This window comes from Rhinatrema bivittatum, chromosome 1 (genome assembly GCF_901001135.1).
Source record: "Rhinatrema bivittatum chromosome 1, aRhiBiv1.1, whole genome shotgun sequence".
Taxonomy (NCBI): Eukaryota; Metazoa; Chordata; class Amphibia; order Gymnophiona; family Rhinatrematidae; genus Rhinatrema; species Rhinatrema bivittatum.
The window spans coordinates 504,968,078-504,987,842 of record NC_042615.1 but is presented as its reverse complement, the minus strand read 5'-3'; the positions used below and the strand labels follow the sequence as shown (position 1 = coordinate 504,987,842).

The window sequence follows — 19,765 nt, the reverse complement described above, 5'->3', positions numbered from 1 at the left end:
TAAAAACATAACATTTGCCATTCTGGGTGAGACCAAAGGTTCATTGAGCCCAGTATCGTGTTTCCAACAGTGGCCTGTCCAGGTCACAAGTATCTGACAGGATCCCAAAAGGTCGATAGATTCCATGCTGTTTCTTCCAGGGATAAGCAGTGGATTTCCTCAAGTCCACCTTAATGGTTTATAGACTTTTCTTCTAGGAACTTGTTTAAACCTTTTTTAAACAAGCTACACTTTCACCACATCCTTCAGCAACAAATCCCAGAGTTTAATTATGCATTGAGTAAAAAAATATTTTCTCCTATTTTTCTTAAATGTATTACCTAATAACTTCATTGCATGCCCCTTAATCCTTGTACTTTTTGAAAGCATAAACAATCAGTTTGTGCTTACTCATTGCACTCCTCTCATTATTTTATAGACCTCTATCATATCGTCCCTCAGCCATCTCTTCTCCAAGCTGGAGTCTCTAGTCTTTCCTCCTAGGAGAATCGTTCCATCCTCATTATTAGTTTGGTTTTCCTTCTCTGTACCTTTTCTAATTCTGCTTTTTCTTTTTTGAGATGTGGTGATCAGAATTGCACACAATACTCCATACGCTCCATGGAGTGATACAGAAGCATTACGATATTCTCTGTTTTATTCTCCATTTCTTTCCTAATAATCCCTAGCATTCTGTGTGCTTTCTCAGCCTCTGCCGCACGCTAAGCAGAGGAGAGAGAGGCAGCAATGGGACTTGCAAGCCCTTCAGTCTTTCTTCGTCTGGGCTACTGCACAAACATGGTCCAGCGTCTCTCTTTCAAATTTTTCCACGAGGTGCCTTGGCAGCTTCTCCAACAACATTTTAAAGATCTAGCAAAGAAAAAAAAAATGTTGACGTCAGAAAAGCCCCAAGTACAAGACGTCCGTGGTAAGCGAGTGTACATCATCTCTGGGTTTCTTATATTCATTGTGGATACTCACTCCCTCTATGAGCAATGTTTGTTTCCCGCGCAGAAGATCCCCAGAGTATCGGGTCCGACTAGGGGCCACGTCCATGTTGTCAGCATGGAGCACACACTCCCAAGGTGCTATCTACGCACTTGGCACAGCAAACCGTGGTGCCATCTTTGGCACTGGAATGGCATGCTTCAGCGTGTAAGTTCAAGTTTGTCTTGGATGCTGTGGCATGGAAAGAATTACTGGGGCTATCTACAGAGTGGAGTGCTGGTCTTCGAGAATTGTCAGCGCAGCCGGCATGGGGCACCTCAGAGCCAGACGTCATTGCAACAGTGATGCCAAGCTGTTCTTTAGCCTTGCCAATAAATCTAAGTGAGAACGAGCCCACCTGGGTTTCCGAGGAAGATGTACAGTGGCTTCCGAAATTCTTCGACCCCCATAAAAAGCAGATTTGTGTGGATTACAAATTACACTTACACAGATTCTTCCAGACAGTATAGGCCGGATTTTCAAACCCCGGTGCGTAAATCCCGGGCCTTACGCGCGCTAGGCCAATTTTCAAACTGGCCCAGCCATGCGCGTAACTCCTGGGACGCGGGTAAGTGCCAGGGCCTCAAAAGGGGGCGTTCCGGGGGGCGGAGTGGGGCGGTTCGGGACAGTGTCATTCCTCGCTGTCCCGGAACCGGCCGGTGCGCGCAAGTTACTTCAGGTCGGACCCTGAAGTAACTTCTAAAATAACAGGTACCAAAATTAAAAAATGGGTTTTAGAGGGTTGGGAGGAGAGGGGAAGGGGAAGGGAGGTAAGGGTAGGGGGTAGGAAAGTTCCCTTCCAGTCCGCTCCTAAATTGGTGCGGACTGGGAGAGAACTGCGGAAGGCCCCGATGCGTCGCCGCGCAAAGGTAGACAAAATTGACACCCCCCCTTGTGTGCGCTGCTGCTGATTTTTAGAACATGTGCGCACTGGCAGGCACATGTTATAAAATCGCACGGCCATGTGTGCGCGCCAGGTAATGCGCACATTTAAACAAATCTACCCCTGTGTTTATTGCAAACCAGTATGAACATAAGATATGCTATACTGGGTCAGACCAAGGGTCCATCAAGCCCAGCATCCTGTTTTCAACGGTGGCCAATTCAGGCTACAAGTACCCGGCAATTACCCAAACATTAGATAAATCCCATGCTACTAATGCCGGCAACTTGCAGTGGCTAGTCCCTATTGATTAATAGCAGTTTATGCAGTTCTCCAGGAAATTATCCAACCCTTTTTTAAACCCAGCTAGCTGCTTTAACCACATCCTCTGGCAACGGATTCCAGAGCTTAATTGTGCTTTTGAGTGAAAAATAATTTTCTCTGATTTGTTTTAAATGTGCTATTTGTAACTTCATGGCGTGCCCCCTAGTCCTTGTATTATCCGAAAGAGTTAATAACCATTTCACATTTACCCGTTCAAGTCCTTGCATGATTATGTAGTCCTCTATCATATCACCCCTCAGCCATCTCTTCTCCAAGCTGAACAGCCCTAACATCTTTAGCCGTTCCTCAAAGGGGAGTCATTCCATGCCTTTTATCATTTGGTCGCCCTTCTCTGTACTTTCTCCAGTGCAACTATATCTTTGTTGAGATGCGGCACACAGTATTCAAGGTGAGGTCTAAGCATTGAGTGATACAGAGGCATTATGACATCCCATTCCCTTCCTAATAATTCTTAACTTTGTTTGCTTTTTTGACTGCCACAGTACACTGAGCTGACGATTTCAATGTAATATCAACTATGATGCCGAGATCTTTTTCCTCGGTGATAACTCCTAAAAGCCTAACATTATGTAGCTACAGCATGTTATTTTTCCCTATATGCATCACTTTGCACTTGTTCACATTATATTTTATCTGCCATATGGATGACCACTCTTCCAGCCTTGCAAGGTCCTCTTGCAATTTATGACAATCTGCTTGTGATTTAACTGCTCTGCATAATTTTGTGTCTGCAAATTTGATTGCCTCACTTGTCGTACCTCTTTCCAGATCATTTATAAATACATTAAAAAGCACCGGTCCAAGTACAGATCCAAGGTAAACAGATCCACTGTTTACCTTTTTCCACTGTGAAAACAGACCATTTAATCCACTCTCTCTTTCCTGTCTCTTAATCAGTTTGCAGTCCATAAAAGGGCATCTCCTCCTATCCCATGACTTTTTAGTTTTCTTAGAAGCCTCTCATGAGGGACTTTGTCAGCCTTCTTCTGAAAATCCAAATACACCACATCTACCGGTTCACCTTTATCCACATGTTTATTCAGCCCTTCAAAAAATGTAGATTTGTGAGACCAGACTTCCCGTGGATAAATCCATGTTGGCTTTATAATAGTTTCCATGATTTTTTCCAGCACTGAAGTCAGGCTTACTGGTCTATAGTTTCTCGGATCACCTCTGGAGCCCTTTTTTATATATCGTGGCTTCATTGGCCACCTTCCAGTCTTCAGGTACAAAGGATGAGTTTAATGATAGGTTACAAACTACTTGTAATAGGTCTGAAATTAAATTTTTTGAGTTCTTTCAGAACCCTGGCATGTATACCATCCGGTCCAGGTAATTTTTACTCTTCAGTTTATCTCTCTGGCCTACTACATCTTCCAGGTTCACTGTGATTTGGGTCAGTTCATCTGAATAATCACCCTTGAAAAACCATCTCTGGAATGGGTATCTCCCCAACATCCTCCTCAGTAAACACTGAAGCAAAGAATTAATTTAGTCTTTCCACAATGGCCTTGTCTTCTCAAAGTGTCCCTTAACCTCACGATCATCTAACAGTCCAACCAACTTTTTCGTAGGCATCCTGCTTCAGATATATTGAAAAAAGGTTTTATTATTTTGCTTCTATGGCCAACTTTTCAAATTCTATCTTAGCCTGTCTTATCAATGTTTTACATTTTTACTTGCCAATGCTTATGCTTTTTCCTATTTTCTTCAGATGGATCTTCAAATTTTTGAAGGAAAATCTTTTTCCTAAAATATCTTCTTTCACCTCACCTTTTAACCATGCTGGCAATCATTTGGCCTTCCTTCTACTTTCTTAATGCATGGAATACATCTGAACTTCGCTTCTAAGATTTTTTAACAATGCCCATGCCTGTTGTACACTTTTAATCTTTGTTGCTGCTCCTTTCAGTTTTTTCTAACTGTTTTTCTCATTTTATCAAAGTTTCCCTTTTGAAAGTTTAGTGCTGCAGCCGTGGATTTACTTATTGTTCTCCTTCCAGTCATTAATTCAAATTTGATCATGTTATGATCACTACTGCCAAGCAGCTCCACCACCGTTTCCTCTCTCAACAAACCCTGCGCTCCACTAAGAAATAGAATAGCTCCCTCTCTCATCTGTTCTTGAAACAATTTCTTCATAAAGCTGTCATTTATTACATCCAGGAACTTCATTTCCCTAGCAAGTCCTGATGTTACATTTACCTAGTCAGTATTGGGGTAATTGAAATCTCCCATTATTATTGCACTGCCAAATTGATTAGCTTCCCTAATTTCTCTTAGAATTCTATCGTCCGTCTCATCATTTTGGCCAGGTGAATGGTAGTATGCTCCTATCGCTATGCTCTTCCCCAACATAATTAGGATTTCTACCCATAAAGATTCTATTGTGCATTTAGTCTCTTGCAGAATCCTTATCCTGTTGGACTCTATGCCATCCCGGACATAAAGCGCCACTCCCCCCACCAAATTGCTCCTCCCTATCATTGCAATATAATTTTTACGCTGGAATGGCACTATCACATTGATTATCCTCCTTCCTCCATGTCTCTGAGATGCCAATTAAGGGGTTGATTTTAAGACATGTGCGCTCTGGCGTGCACGTTATAAAATACGGGTCCCATGCACACCGGATTTTCATGTCCGCATGTGCAGGCAGGTGGCCTGCTCCATTAAAGAGCGGACTGGGAGGGAACTTTCCTATCCCTAACTATCCTGCCTTCCTCTTCCCCTCTCCTCCCCTCTCCTCCCCGCCCCCTAAACCTACCCTAACTATCCCCAAATTTTTTATTTTGCTACTTACTGCTCCTCTGGAGCAGAAGTAATTTTTGCGCGCTGGCTGGCTGTTGGCACGTGCTTCCCCAGGACAGCATCAAATGGCGCTGCCTGGCCTGGCCCGCCCCGCCCCTTTCTAGAGGCCCGGCACTTGGTGCATAACAGGGGTTATGCGTACGGCTGGGCCCTTCTGAAAATGCATGCAGCGCGTGCAAGGCCCGGCCACATGCATAATCCCCGATTTTTGCGTGCGCATTTTAAAATCGGGCCATAAGTATCTCATCATTCACTGCTATATATGCTAACTCTCCAGTCTTGCTGCTTAAACTTCTGGCATTTGCATACAGACATTTCAAAGTGTGTTTTTTGTTTGTATTAGCCTTTTCAGTTGATAGGGATAATTTGGAATCTTTTAGTTCAAGTGATTCTTACTTATGGGCAGATGGACTTTTAATGGAACCTCTCTGTTGGGATGCCCTAACTCTCCTGCTTCATTAGTATTCTTCAAAGATACCACCCTCCAAACCATGCGCTGCTGTGCGACTGTTGGCTTTCCCCTTTGTTCTAGTTTAAAAGCTGCTCTATCTCCTTTTTAAAGCGCCAGCAGCCTGGTTCTATCCTGGTTAAGGTGGAGCCCATCCCTTTGGAAAAGACTCCCTCCTTTTCCCAAAAAGGTTTCCCAGTTCCCTACAAAACTGAATCCCTCTTCCTTGCACCATCACGTCATCCACGCATTGTTGTTCCAGAGCTCTTGCCTCTGGGGACCTGCGCGTGGAACAGGGAGCATTTCAGAGAATGTTACCCTGGAGGTTCTGGATTTCAACTTTCTACCTAAGAGCCTAAATGCCTATTAAACGTGGTGCCAGAGGCAGTTTCCTGTGTTGTCTATTCCTAACTCCAGGCCTGCCTGCACCATCATCTCATCTACGCATTGAGACTCCGGAGCTCTGCCTTCCTCTGGGGAATGGGGATCATTTCTGAGAATGCTACCCTAGAGGTCCTGGATTTTAATTTCCTACCTAAAATCCTAAAGTTATCCTCTAGAAGCTCCCTCCCACGTTTTTCTGTCATTGGTGCCTACATGTACCATGACAGCCGGCTCCTCCCCACCACTAAATAAAATCTTATGTAGGTGACTCCTGAGGTCCGCCACCTTTGCACCAGGCAGGCATGTTAACAGGCGATCCTTGTGCTAACCAGCCACCCAGCTCTCTACATTCCTAATAAATCACCAACTATGATGGCTGACCTAACCCTTCCTTCCTGGGCAGTAGCCCTGGGAGAGACATCCTCAGTGTGAGAGGACAATGCATCACATGGAGAGCAGGTCCTTGCTACATGATTACTTCCTGCCACATCAGATTGGTACTCTTCAACTAAGAGACCTTCCTCTTTCAAGGCAGCACCAGACTGGAATTGGGACTTTGCTACTATGTCCCTGAAGGTCTCGTCTATAAACCTCTCTGTCTGCCTCAGCTCCTCCAGGTCTGCCAGTCTAGCCACCAGAGATGAAACTCGTTCTCTGAGAGCCTGGAGCTCTTTGCACCGGGTGCACACATACAACCTCTCACTGGCGGGTAAAAAATCACACATGTGACATTCAATGTGGAAGACTGGAAGGCCCCCTCTTGCTGCTGGATTGCTGCCTTCATCTTAATTTTGTTGAGTTCTTAGTTAATTTTAGGCTGCTAAGGGAGTAAGAATGTGTAAATAAGAGTCCTTTAAATTTATTGATATATTCACTATTAATCTGGTAGTGACCTGCAATGGGATAATTAAACTCCTGATAAGGCTTGGGGCGATCCTGTGTTTTAGATAAAAGGCTGATTTTTAATAGGAAAGTGTCTCCTGCCTATAAATCAAAGGATGAGCTAGAGATGGGTAGAAGAAGGGTAGGGGGGAGGGAAAGACCAACACACACAGACTCTAAACTTTTTCCTACCTTTTGGCTAGCTTTTTATAACAGACACTCACACACACACACTCTAAAGAATATCCTCCAATAATTTACCTTTCCCCAAAACATTTTAAGATCTAAAATTTCCCAAAGCAATACTTACCGATCCTCTTCGGCAACCAAGATGAACCTCTCCTGTCAGTGCTCCCATTGGATTGTGATCTTAAATTAAATTTTCAAAGTTACATTTCATTATTTCTCTGCATGTTTTGTAAAATAAAATAAAAAAGTGAAAAACACTCCTTGCATAAGTATTCAACCACTATGCTGTGGAAGCTCCAAGTTTACACAGATGAAAGATATTGCCCTAACAACAGGCCTTTATCTGTGAATCATTAAAAAAAAGGTCAGCTTTTCTGGATAAAAGACCAGTACCATTGGTCAGACTGTGAATCTTAATGAAAGCTGTGAAAATGAAAACCAAAGAGCATTCTAAGGAAATTAAAGATAAAGTTATAGATATGCACAAGATAGGAAAAGGCTGCAAAATAATATCTCAGTGAGCTCTGTTGGATTAATTGTGAGGAAATGGAAGCTGCATCGTACTACTCAAACACTGCCTAGATAACTCAGCGTCAGAGCAAGGAGACTCATGAGGGAAGCCACAGAGAGGCCAACAATCATTTTGAAGGAGCTACAGAGTTCAGTGGGTGCGACTGGAGTGGAGGTGCACCAGTTAACCATTTCAAGAGCTCTGCATACAACTAGTCCGCATGGGAGAGTGACTAGAAAGAAGCCATTACTGAAGAAAAACCACATCAAAGCATTTCTAGAGTTTACCAGAAAGCATCAGAGTGACCCAGCTAAAATGTTGATTAAGGTTTTGTTAGATGAGACAAAAATGGACCTTTTGGCCAAAATTCAAAACGTTATGTGTGGCGCAAAGCTAACACTGCCCATTCCTCAGTAACACCATCCCAACAGTAAAATATGGAGATTGCATCATGTTGTGGGATGCTTTTCCTCAGCGAGGACTGGGCATCTTTTTAAAATTTGAAGGACTGATGGATGGTGCAACATACAGGGAGATACTGCAAAACAACCTGCTTCTGTCTGCTAAAAAACTAAAACTTGGGAGAAAGTTCACTTTTCAGCAGGACAATGATCCCAAGCTCAAGGCCAAATCAACACAGGAATGATGGAATAACAAAAAGATGAATCTCTACCGTGGCCAAGTTAAAGTCCAGATCTCAATCCAATCGAGAATCTGTGGCACTATTTGAAAATTGCAGTCCATAAGTGTCATGCAACCAACCTGAACAACCTGGAACAAATCTTCCAGGAAGAATGGACAAAAATCACTCGCAAACAGTGTGCAGAGTTGGTAGAAACTTACCCCAACAGATTTAAAGCTGTTATTGCAGAAAAGATGGTTCTACCAAGGACTAGTCTGAAGGAGTTGAATACTTATGCAAGCAGCTTTTCTCAGTTTTTAATTTTATTTTACAAAAAATACAGAGAGATACGAATTATGACTTTGAAAATTTACTTTAAGAGCATATTGGTTTGCAAAAAACATACTTTCTGGAACAATCTGTCAGGCCGAAACAGTACAGTGCGCTCTGACGAAGCGCACTGTTAACCTGCCCTTGGACGCGCGTTTTCCCTTACCCCTTATTCAGTAAGGGGAGGAAAACGCGCGTCCAACTCACGGCACCTAATAGCACCCTCAACATGCAAATGCATGTTGATGGCCCTATTAGGTATTCCTGCGCGATACAGTAAGTAAAATGTGCAGCTAAGCCGCACATTTTACTTTAAGAAATTAGCGCCTACCCAAAGGTATGCACTAGTTTCTGCCGACACCGGGAAATTGCACAGAAAAGCAGTAAAAACTGCTTTTCTGTGCACCCTCCGACTTAATATCAATATCATGGCGATATTAAGTTGGAGGTCACGAAGTGTAAAAAAAAGAAAAAAAATTTTTTAAATGGGCCGGTGGCTGTCGGGCCGAAAACCGGACGCTCAATTTTGCCGGTGTCCGGTTTCCGAGCCCATGGCTGTCAGCGGGCTCAAGAACCGACGCCGGCAAAATTGAGCGTCGGCTGTCAAACCCGCTGACAGCCGATGCTCCGGGCTAAAAGGAGGCGCTATGGACGCGCTAGTGTCCCTAGTGCCTCCTTTTGCCTGTTTCTACCACACCACCTAATTTGCATACTGAATCGCACGCACCAGCGAGTGGCCGGTGCACGTGCCGGGAGAGCGGGTGTTCGTCCGCTCTCCCGCGGACTTTACTGAATTAACCTGTGTGTAAGTGTCATTTGTAATCCTCACAAATCTGCTGACTTTTAAAGGGGTTGAATACTTTTACAAGCCATTGCATGTATCTCCTCCAGTTTTGCTCAGAGGGTTCTCTAACTAGTGGGAGCCCAATTATCAGAGCTAGTAAAGAATTTCTTTGCCTCCTTAACATCTGAATACAAGAGAGGTCAGTTAGAACTAGATGGAAGAAATGTTGATCTATTCCAAGTCCTATGCCAGTGCATGGTTTGCTGCAGAAGCTGCTGGATTCTCTTTCTCCTGGTGAGTCATAAGAATATAAGACCAGTGAGTCCAGTATTCTGTCTCCAACAGTGGCCAGTCCGGGTCAGAAGTACCCATTAGATCCCCAATAGTTGATCTGTTTCTTATATTTCACTCCCAGGGATAAGCTCTGACTTTCCCAAGACTACCTAGCTAATAACTGTTTATGGACTTTTCCGTCAGGAACTTGTCCAACCCTTCTTTGATACCCACTGTTAGTTGTCTTGACGATGCCCTCCGCCAACAGATTCCATAGCTTGATTTTATGCCGAGTGGAAAAATACTTCCTATGATTTGTTTTAAATCTGCCAGTTGCCAGTTTCATGGCGTATCCCCTACACAGATCAGAGGATGAAGAGTTGGGCTCTGACTTCCTTCCAGATGTTTCCTCTCCAGGCCAGCAGAGGTCTCCACCTCAGCCACTGCCTTCATTATTGGGGTTGTGGCTTAGCATTTCATTGTGGTCAAGAGATGAGGTCTCCATGTGGATTCTATTTGATCCCACTCCAAACTTGCTACAGCATCCACCCCACCCCTCCTGGAGGATCTCAGCCAACTTATTCAAGAATATGAAGTAGCAAAGAGTCTAAACATCATTGTTAGAAAGGAAAAGGACCTGAGAATGGATGTAATGAGGCTCCTTCAGTTTTTTAAATATCCAGTGGATTCTGCAGCCATCCCAGTTCACAGGCTTACCCAGAATCTCCAGACAAGGATGTGGCAGACATGTACATTGTGTCTACTAGTGGCCTGGAAATTGGACATAGAATATAGAGTGCAAGCCACCCCTGGTTTCAGGGTGGCTCAACTCCTACACCACTTGTGATAATTGATAGCATTGAAATGTGCTAAGCGCATCCATGACCATTCCAAGACATCCCTGGAGAAAAACCCAATGTTATTGGACTCATTTGGTGAATAGGTCTTCCAAAGTTCTGTGCTGGGTGCCCGGATTGCAGCTCACTAACCCTACATGGTACAGTATTTGCATGAATACAGTGCTTTCAGGAAGTATTCAGACCCCTTCACTTTTTCCATATTTTGTTACACTACAGCCTTATTCTAAAATGGATAATATGCATTTTTTCCCTCCTCGATGTACACAAAATACTCCATAATAACAAAGCAATATCAAGTTTCTTGAAATTCGTGCACATTTTTTTTAAACTTAATCTTTATTAGAGTCAATTTGCCTCAAACAAACAAACTTAGGTAAGTATCAGATCAAAAGGAAAATTTGATCAAAATAAAATAAAAATATAATTGTGATATCAAGTCCACATACATGATGGGGACACTCAAAATCTCAATAATTCCACAATATCAAAAAGTAATTCTGCTCTAATAAGACCTTCCACCCTTACACACCTATTCTATCCATAGATGACTTATCAGATACAAAATGGGATCAAGGAAGGCAAACGTATTCCCCTGCCATCCCACAATACACTTGCATGGATATTTTAGATAGAATACTGCCCCAAGAGAGAGCACTTTAGGTCATAGTTGGAGAAAAACTTTCCTCTTCAATTGTGTCTCTTTGGCCACATCCAGGAAAACCTGGATTTTTTGCCCACAAAACTAATTACCTTTACATTTAAAGTATTGATGATACTGATTCTGAAATAAAGGAAACAACAAAAGTTGCTCTTTCCTTAATATTATCCAACGAAAACTGAAGAAATTGAGCCAAGTCAGAAGAACAGGGGGAGCTAAAACATCACTAGCGAGGCAAGTCGAGTCGCCTTTGTACTGGCGACGCAAGTCGAGACGCCTTTGTACTGGCGAGGCAAGTCGAGTCGCCTTTGTACTGGCGACTCGACTTGCCTCGCCTCTGATATATAATAATTATTAGACAATGGGAACTGTCTAGACGAAGTAAACTGCAATACATCTGTTAGATACTTCTTAAACAACTCTTGCCTTGATATATAATATGCCTTGGGAAAATGTAATAAGTGAAAAATTTTGATCTAAACTTATTTTCCATAAATTCCTGCTTATGGTGAATTATCAAATTATCTTTAATTCCGGTCAATATACAATTTTGTAGACCGGAAAGTAAACTGGATTGACTCAAAGAACTAGCTTCAAGTGTCCCAGTCCATTGTTCCAAATCTGCTAATTTGATTGAAGCCTCAGTAGTATATTCACAAAGTTTCTTGATGGTATTGGAGAGATTCATCTCTATACAAGACAATCCTCCAAATATCAGTCAATATTAACAGTCTCTGGTTCCATAAGTAACACTTCAAAAGATCCCAATGATTGAGGTGATTGAGGTGTAGATGGTATTCTTAAAGAACTATTATTGTCAAGAGAAACACTCCTGATAGGATCAGAGAGTCCCACATTCTTCCCCAACACACCCGGCACTAAGGGGCATGTCCCTAGTCCACTCCCTGGACTAGACCCATGAGATTCTCTCAAAGGATTGCAAGGAGGCAATGGGTGTAAGTTTTGAGTCCCGTTCCCCCCCCCCCCCCGAGCTGTTCAAATATTGGCATGAGAGTGAGGTGCGCTCTTTCAAACTAAGAGAGACGTCCACTACTTCTGTATCCAGATTTACCTGCAATGATGAAGTAGTTCTGGACACATGTTGATCCATGGGTCCTGATATCGGAGTAGATGTAGTGAGGGACGCAGTTGTTTTCCCCTTCCTTTTCTTCCCCATCATCTGAGGAAAAACTGATATAAGGGGCATGCCCCTTTGGAGTGCAGCTTAGGCATGCCGGCAGCGGTGCACTGCTCACTGCCGCTACTTGAAGCCCTCCCACCTCGATGGACCCGGCAGTAGGTGCCTCATATGATTCCTGCGACAGGCCAGCTCTCTGAAGAATCCCCAAGATCTCAGGCAGAAAGGTAGGAGCAGTCCCATCACCTTCCACTCCCCACTACTACTTGAAGGCCCCTGCCTCAATGGACCTAGTGGTAGGTGCCTCAGATGGTGCCTGTGGCAGGCCGGCTCTCTGAAGAATCCCTGAGGTACTGGGCAGAAAGATAGGAACAGTCCCGTCACCTTCTACTCAGCGCTGCTACTTGAAGGCCCCCCGCCTCAATGGACCCGGTAGTAGGCCGGCTCTCTAAAGAATCCATGAGGTCTCAGGCTGAAAAGTAGTAATATTCCCCTGCAAATTTAATAAAAAAAACAAACAAACAAATATCACATTTACAATACAGTAAGTATTCAGACCCTTTACTCAGTACTTAGCTGAGGCACCTTTTGCAGGGATTACAGCCTCAAGGCTTCTTGGGTATAATTTACAATCTTGGCACAGTTGGATTTTGGGATTTTCTTCTATAATCTTCTCTGCAGATCCTTTCAAGCTCTGTCAAATTGGATGGGGTGTGTCAATGCACAGCTACTTTCAGGTCTCTCCAGAGATGTTTGTTTGGGTTCAAGTCTGAGCTCTGGCTGGGCCACTCAAGGACATTCACAGACTTGTGGCGAAGCCACTCCTACATTATCTTGGCTGTGTGCTTAGGGTCATTGTCCTGTTGGAAGGTGAATTGTTGCCTCAGTCTGAGGTCCAGAGAGCTCTGGAGCAGGCTTTCATCAAGGAACTCTGTATTTTGCTCCATTCATCTTTCCCTCGATCCTGACTAGTCTCCCAGTTCCTGCAGCTGAAAAACATACCCACAGCATGATGCTGCCACCACCATGCTTCACCGTAGGTTTGGCATTTGCTAGGTGATGAGCAGTACCTGGCTTCCTTCAGACATGTCGTTTGGCATTCATGCTAAAGAGTTCAATCTTGGTTTCATCAGACTAGAGAATCTTGTTTTTCCTGCTCTGAGAGTCCTTTAAGTGCCTTTTGGCAAACTCCAAATGGGCTATTATGTGCTTTTTACTGAGGAATGGCTTCCATCTGGCCACCATAAAGGTCTGATTGGTGGAATGCTGCAGAGATAGTTGTCCTTCTGGAAGGTTCTCTCATCTCCATAGCGGAACTCTGGAGCTCTGTCAGAGTGACCATAGGGTTCTTGATCACCTCCCTGTTCAAGGCCCTTCTCCCCTGATTGCTCAGTTTGGGCAGGCAGCCAGCTCTAGGAAGAGACCTGATGGTTCTGAACTTCTTCCATTTAAGAATGATGGAGGCCACAATGTTCTTCAGGACCTTCAATGCATCAGCAATTTTTTTGTACTCTTCCTCAGATCTGTGCCTTGGTCCAGTCCTGTCCTGGAGGTCTACAGACAATTCCTTTGACTTTATGGCTTTGATTTTGTTCTGACATGCACTGTCAACTGTGGGATCTTATATAGACAGGTGAGTGCTTTTTCAAGTCATGTGCAATCAATTGAATTTACCACAGGTGGACTCCAAGTTGGAGAAACATCTCAAGGATGATCAATAGAAATAGGATGCACCTGAGCTCAACTTTGAGTGTCATAGAAAAGGGTCTGAATACTTATTTCAGTTTTTCTTTTTTTAATTTGCACAAATTTCTACAAAACTGATTTTGCTTTGTCTTTATAGGGTATTGTGTTTAGATTGAGGAGGGGAAAAATGCATATTATACATTTTAGAATAAGGCTGTAATGTAACAATGTAGAAAAAATGAAGAGGTCCGAATACTTTCTGAATGCACTGTATGTCCAGAATTTAAAGCCCTCGATGGAGTCGTCTGACCCCAAGCAGGCAGACATTCATTGGGCAGTGGATGACACAGGATTGTGTGAAGCATTTTATCCATTCTGGCTATGAAGCTTTCGATACCATAGCCAGAACTTTGTCAGCAACCATTGGGGCCTGGAAACTAGCATGGTTATGAGCTAACGGCCTCTAAGAAAATGTGCCCGGAGTGGATGATAGCTTGTTTGAAGATAAAGTTAGAGACAGAGGCTCTGATTGAGGAACATCAGTGCATACTACAGTCATTGTCAGCTGCAGCTGGATATCAGTCGGCTCTGGCCTTGCGCCAATTCTTCTCTTACAAACAGCCATTCTTCCAGATGACCCTTCCGCTGTTTCAGCACCATCAAGCCCTGCTCACTTTACAGCAGTAGAATTTTTCTATTCAGGGGGCAACAGAGGGAAAGGTATCAGCCTAAGACTCAAGAGATTCTCAAGAGATAGGAAGGAATGAGGTCTATATGGATTTATGAAGATTGAATAAACTGCTGGTTCAGGAAAGGTTCGAGGTGAACTCCTTCCAAACGATTCTTCTTTTCATTCAACCAGGGGATTGGATATGTGCTCTGGATCTGAAGGACATTTATGGTCTGGGATACTGATATGTAGACATTAGGGAAAACGTGCAGGACTGCTTTTACGGTCAAGTTCAAAAGCAAAACAAGTTCAAGAGCATTGTCTGAATTAACAAGGCTGCTCCCCCTGTAAAAATGTTGCTAGTATTATTACTACCCTTAACAGAAACATGGGGTAACCGGCACGGAGCGGCAGTTACTACCATAAGAAACTTTCTGGGCAGACTGGATTGACCACTTGGTCTTTTTTCTGCTGTTATTACTATATTACGATACTTATGCACACATCCCTATTCATGCCACTTATTTGGAAGTTCCTTAGGTATGTGGTGAAGGATACACACTACCAATACAAGGTGCTACCCTTTGGCCTATCTGTGGCCCATGAGGATTTTCATGAAATGCCTGGTGCTGGTGGTAGTGCACCTTCTTCAGCAGGGTGTCTTTGAGTTTCCATACCTGGATGATGGGGATGAATCAGTCACCAGCCAACCAGCTAGTCAGGCCTTTGAGTCCTTCAAGAAAACCATTCAACTCCTTCAGTCCCAGGGGTTCCTAGTCAACTTTGCCTAGTCAAACCTGGTTCTGGTTTAGCAGATTTAGTTTTAAAGGAGCCTGTATAGACTTTCTTCAGACGAAAGCATTCCTCTCAGCAGAAAGAGATGTGGTGCTCAGGTGTCTAGTAAGGTCTCTCCTTCTGCAGGGCCAAACTTAAAGCAAGGTCAGTCCCGGTCCTGCTTGGACACATGGCTACCAAGGTGCATATGGTTCCTCTGATTCATTTACACATGCGAGGCCTTCAAAACCAATGGGATCAACCATATCAGTCTTTATCCTAGCAAATCTTGTTTAGCCCTGGGATGAGGTCATCATTCCAGTGGTGGATAAATCTGGAAGTTCTGAGGGTGGGTTTCTTGCTATGTGGCCCATCATATCAAGCGACTGTCTACCGAAACCTCCACTAAGGGATGGGGGGGGGGGGGGGGGCGGGGCTCGGCTCATGCTGGAGCTATGCAGACATACGGATTGTGGTCCCTATTAGAGTGACATGTGCAGATCAATGTCCTGGAACTGTGAGCTATTCGTTACACTCTGAGAACTTTTTCTTACCTCCTATCAGGAAAGAAAATGTTAATCCAGGTGGACAATCAGGTGGCCATGTTTTACACAGAGGAGCTCTATGCCCTCTGCTAGGAGGGCATAAGAGCCCGATTCTGATCATGGGCAGGTCATTACAATGTCAATCTACAGGCAGCGTATCTTCCAGGAATTCAGAATATGCTGGCGGACTGTCTCGCTAGAATCTTACATCTGCATAAGTAGACCAGTTTGTTCATTTGCTAGGGAAAGCCGGTGATCAACCTGTTTGAGATAGAAAACAAAAGAAACACTGAAGAGTTTTTCAGCGTGCATCTGAACAAGTATGGATCAGCTCCCAATGCTTTTCTGCTATTTTATGCATCCCTTCTGATCCCTCTAATTGGCAGAACTTTGTACAGAAAATCTTTTGGGATGAGATAAAGAAGATCCTTACTGTGGCAGCTTGGCCACAGCAAGTGTGGTTTCTAAATCTTATCCATCTGTCAGTACAGTCTCCAATACCATTGGGGATATCTTCAACCCTTATCACTCAGGGAAAATGTAGGCTATGCTATCCAAATCTGCTATCCCTGACATAGCATGGATGTTGAATGTGAAGTAGTCTCTTCTTTGCTTCTTGTGAAGGAAATGAGGGATGTGATGATTTCAGCTAGAAAGCCTTCAACAATGAGGTCCTACAGTTTCAAGTGGAAGAAAATCTTGACTTGGTGTGAGATCAGCCTTTTGGAGCCCTTCTCCTGTGACCCAGAAGGATTTAGTATCTTCTCCTCCTTTTGCCCTCAGGCCTTATAGTACTACTTCTGTCAAAGTTCATCTTGGTGCTATTGTGGCATTTCATCAAATGGAAGGGTCACCGATCTCACTCCACCCTTTGGTATTGTGAGGCCTGTTATGCAGTTCTTGCTTCCCACCAGCAAAGGGCCATGGTAGTTGTCTTGTACTGTCTGGGCCTTATAACTGGGAGGACTAAACATACTTCCTGCTGGTGGCCATCTTGTTCCTGTTTGGACACAGTTGTATTCCAGGCTCAAATTCTGCGCTTGGCCTTCTATTTGACTCTTAAGTTTTGTGTTCTTGTTTGGTTCTAGATTGCTTCATATATCCACTGTTCCTGTTTGGTCCTACACTGTTTCATATATCTTGTCCTCCTTCAGTGGTCCTGCTCTGCTTCTGTGGGTACCTTCAAGCCTCTAGGTTTGGTTCTACATTGGCTTAGTATGTGCCTTGCTTTTCCTGTTGTTCCTGTCCAAGTCCTGTCAGCTGCGAGAACCTGAGGGCTCAACCATAGGAGAAGGTGGCCATTGCAGGCAGAAAATACTTTTTCCCTGCTTCAGTTAGAACCAGCCAGTCTTGCCGTCTGTACACCACCTGCTTTTGGGGGGGGGTCAGTTGACTGAGCCATTGCAGATATCCAAATTCATGAAAGCTTTGTGGCATTTCAGGCCTCTGGTCAGTAAACTTCCAGTGCTATAGGACCTCAACTCGTGAAACCTCCTTATGAACCTATCAAGTTGGTGGACATAGTTCAGGGGTGGCCACCTTCAGGCCTTGAAGCCACAAACAAGCCAGGTTTTCAGGATATCTACAATTGCCTCCACTGTATGCAAATCTATCTCATGCATATTCATTGTTAATATCCTGAAAACTAAGCATGCTTGTGGCTCTTGGGACTGGAGTTGGCCATCCCTGACATAGTTTCTCAGTTGGAAACTGCCACTTTTGTTTGAAGAATGAATGAGTTGCAAGCTCTGGTCTCCAGCTCACCATACCTGCAGTTTTTTTCACAACAGAGTGATTTTATACACTCATACTGTTTCTTCGAAAAGCGGTATCTGCATTCCACATTAACCAAACTATTTATTGTGCTACCTACTTTCTTTCCAATACCTCATGCACACAGAGGAGAAAGGGGGTCTTCACCACTTGGACTGCAAGAGAGCCCTAGTGTACTCAACCTCATCGTCAAGCTTCTCAGCTGTTTCTGTCCTTTGATCCTAATAGACTGGAAAGGACAATAGTCAAACAAACTCTGTCTAGTTGACTAGTGGATTGTATTGCACACTGTTATGCGCTGACTGGCTTTCAAATTACAGACTGTCAAGGCTCTTTAAGTGAGAGCCATGGTGACTTCAGTGGGTCATCTCAGGGCTATGTCTATTGAAAACACTTGCAAAGCTGTAACTAGTTTGACTGTGCACACCTTCACCTGCCAGTGCTGTTTGAACATGTCCTGAAGTGACAGTAACTTTGGGCAAGCAGTTCTGTGCAGCCTTTTCTCCCAATAATCCACCTTCCACTTGTTGGGGCCAGTTGTCTTAAGTAAGTGCTTCTGCTGTACAACCCTCACGTGTAATGGCTAATTCATGCCTGCTTGTCGACCAAAAAAGCAAGTTTGCTTACCTGTAAACAAGGTTGTCCGTAGACAGCAGGATGAATTAACCATATTTGATATCTTCCCGCCTCCCTGGAGACTTGACGCGCTCTGCTGAAGCTTATGCTGTGGAAGAAACTGAGGGGCTCATGAAGCAGTATGTGCTCTGCACATACTGAGCTCTGAGAGCTGGGTCAGTGTCTGCACCATCAGATGACATCACTAATGCATAACTGCTAATTCATCCGGCTGTTTACAAGTAAGCAAACTTACTCTCTCTGCCGCCATTTACTATGTTGCTTGGTCTAGGGCAGCCCTCATGTATATTAAACTCAATATTTAAGTGTTTGTAAAAAATTTTTTTTTGAGATGGAGTTTTAAAAATGATCTTAATAGTATGAGCCGTACATCTAAAGAAGGGCTTTGTCCCTGTAAATATGGAAATGAAATGGGAGAGTTTTCAGAGGGGTTTTTTTTCCCCTCTATCGTTGTTTAGGGAAATGTAGGATCCAGTTAAGGGAAAAACGTGGTACAAGGAGGGATAAGGAAGGGGCCTTTCTTCTGTGTATTACAGGAGTGGAGACATGAGGACTCCTACCATTTTTGCCACCAACACCCACATCCAGACTTTAATGCTGGCTGCCTTAAAGCATAAATTGTAAGGTGTTTGTGACAGGGAGACTGGCATCAGCCTGCAAATAAGTTTCTTCTCTACCTTTCCAGGAAAAATGCTCTGTTTGTTTTCACTTGAGTAAAAAGGTATTTAGCTGATGCTAAGTTATTACCTGGTTCTCCTGCAGTAATATATTCACAGCTTCCACAAATGTGCCAAATAAATGGGTAACAAACAACAGAAAAAAATATATATATATATATATTAAAGGGGTTTGTTTTTTTTTAATATTGACTGGGGTAGGCCATTTCCATAGTAAGGTTTTGTTGAACTGCTGGCTGAAAAAAACGAAGGCGTAGACCAAGCCAAAACTCACAAAACTGTTTCAGCCAAAGAGAAAGCATGGAGATGTCTCCCTATCAGAATCCCTTCATCCATTCTGAGGGACACTGAAAGTGAAACAGGAATTGATTTTATAGTAAAAGATGCCTACATGCATGAACATAAGAACATGCCATACTGGGTCAGACCAAGGGTCCATCAAGCCCAGCATCCTGTTTCCAACAGTGGCCAATCCAGGCCATAAGAACCTGGCAAGTACCCAAAAACTAAGTCTATTCCATGTTACCATTGCTAATGGCAGTGGCTATTCTCTAAGTGAATTTAATAGCAGGTAATGGATTTCTCCTCCAAGAACTTATCCAATCCTTTTTTAAACACAGCTATACTAACTGCACTAACCACAACTCCTGGCAACAAATTCCAGAGTTTAATTGTGTGTTGAGTAAAAAAGAACTTTCTCCGATTAGTTTTAAATGTGCCCCTTGCTAACTTCGAGTGCCCCCTAGTCTTTCTACTATCCGAAAGAGTAAATAACCGATTTACATTTACCCGTTCTAGACCTCTCATGATTTTAAACACCTCTATCATATCCCCCCTCAGCCGTCTCTTCTCCAAACTGAAAAGGCCTAACCTCTTTAGTCTTTCCTCATAGGGGAGCTGTTCCATTTCCTTTATCATTT

The 19,765-nt window shown here is 43.6% G+C and overlaps 1 protein-coding gene across 4 annotated transcripts in view; it reads left to right on the top strand.

Moving 5' to 3' along the window:
* The window catches only part of TFE3 (transcription factor binding to IGHM enhancer 3), a 73,795-nt gene that overhangs the window by 29,532 nt on the left and 24,498 nt on the right, over nt 1-19,765 (top strand). The window lies entirely within an intron of this gene.